Source organism: Sinocyclocheilus rhinocerous, unplaced genomic scaffold (assembly GCF_001515625.1).
Source record: "Sinocyclocheilus rhinocerous isolate Xijiao unplaced genomic scaffold, SAMN03320098_v1.1 scaffold1668, whole genome shotgun sequence".
NCBI classification, from domain to species: domain Eukaryota; kingdom Metazoa; phylum Chordata; class Actinopteri; order Cypriniformes; family Cyprinidae; genus Sinocyclocheilus; species Sinocyclocheilus rhinocerous.
The window spans coordinates 197,574-199,837 of NW_015630986.1; positions in this window are offsets into that span (position 1 = coordinate 197,574).

The window sequence follows — 2,264 nt, forward strand, 5'->3', positions numbered from 1 at the left end:
AAATCAGTGAAAATAAGTAACTGCAAATAGATTGTAAAAAAAATAGTTTTTTGGAATTAATGTAACGAGTCAATTGCAATTAATTTGTTAAAATATGTGCTTTGTGGAGAGCAAAGAAAAATAGAGCTCATTTAAATCCTCATAAGAAAAGAAGAAAACACTGATTTACTCATACACTTGGTTTGTGTTACACAAATGTTACAATCAACAAACTGACCAGCAACAGATTAAAGAGAAAAGGTATTTTATATATCTTATAAAATATAGAAAATATATCTTATAGGCATCTTTATTGAATCACAGTTTTTACAGAGTACAATATTAAAATTTTATAGATTAAGATATGTAAACAACTGGCCATCCATCCAGGGTGTTTCCCTGTCTACGGCCTGAGATGCTGGGACAGACTCCTGAATCTCTACATAGAACATGCAGTTTGGAGAATGGATGGATGGATGGCTATATAAACAGTCATTTGCATACATTAATTCTTATAAGTTCATATCGTCACACTCATCTTGTTTGTCTGAAAGTTCTGAAATATTAAACTCACTATTTGTCCATTTGTGTTCTGACTGCTCCAGATTGAGGAAGGGAGCATGAAGATCCATATCCTGAGCTGCCAGTGGAGACTATGGAGCATGATGACCCAAACCTGCTGTCTGCTTCTAGTTGTGCAGAGTTTACCTGAGACCTCTTAATTAGATAACTCACTGGGGAAAATATACAAGTAGAAGAAATATTTTTAAAATGTGCTAGAACACAGGCTAACATGATTCTAACACCATATATTATATATTAGAAAACTTTTCCTTATCATCATTTCACTTTTAGAGGTGACTCTAAACCTGTGCTAAATTTCCTTTTTTTTCCAGATTTATAGGCTATAAAAACAGTTTATCTTTGGCCACATACTGTACACACTTAAAATTATTTTTCCAATTCATTCATTATCTTAATCTAGATCATTTCAGAATGTCAGAAGTTAAACACATCATTTTAATGCTATTAAGTGCATCAATAACTAGTTGTTTCATTTGGTTTGATTTTTGACAGCCGTCATAATGTTCAACACCTCATCAAAAGATAATAAAATAGGCCCGAACAAACTGAATACGTTTTTTTTTTTATTATTATTATAAATTTCAAGATCAAACTCTTGTAACAAAAAGATACTCACTGGATCGTCCAACTTTCCTGCTGTGTTTTTCTGTTGCTTGAGTTGTGTGGCGTCTGTAAAGATTTCCAGTTACTGTTTTCCCTCTAACACTCACTAGACAAAAAGTAGAAAATCATCATCATGTAGGGACTTGATTTTATCCAATGGAAATTGAATGATTTTCATTATTCTTCATGTGCCTTCCTGTTTTATCACCTGCATTATTATGGTGGTTGTCAGTATATGTTAAAGTTAGAAAACACATTTTAGTAGCAGTGTGCACTGTCGAATTCACAAGTTTAAAATGAATTTTAAATGAATTTCAATTTTTTGCTGTATTTATTTTTTATTTTTTTACAAAATTATTCTGGCAACCACAGCTGCCGTTTTTTTTTTTTTACTGTGTACATATACAGTATATAATATACTATATATCATAATTAGTTGTGATTGACATTAGAAACATGACAGAAAACTTTGCTACTACTACAGTTTTCTATGGGTTATGTAGGCATACATTTTCACCATTTCACAACAAAACAGATGGGATTCTTAATATTTTAATTTAAAAAAAGGTCACAGTGAGACCAAAGTGTACTGAAACAGCCAAATAAAAACACTCACTGCTGGGTGGTGGAAATGCAATGCTGTTATATCGTTTTATGGCCCCTGACTCATAACTTGTGTGAGATGAATCTCTGGAACGTGAATCTCCAAAAACTGTGTCTGCTCCTGATCGTGATCTGAATGAACCATAAGCAGAACTTCCCAGAGACCATGAATCAGATCCATCATCTCCACTCACTATAATAATGAAAACAGAGAGCAGATCAATAGTAGAACATTCACATTAATGCATTTGACAGAATCAAATGCTATAAAAATTTCATTTAAAATTTGACTCTGAAATTCTTCCTTTAAAGGTGTCATATGATGTTGCTAAAAAGAACATTATTTTGTGTATTTGGTAGGGATGCACCGATACCACTTTTTCCAGTACTCGCCCGATACCGATACTTTTAAATTTTTTTTTTTCATAGAGGAGAAACATTATTGTTTCTCCTCTATGTCCCACCTTTCTGAAACGCGTTGATTTTTACAAAGC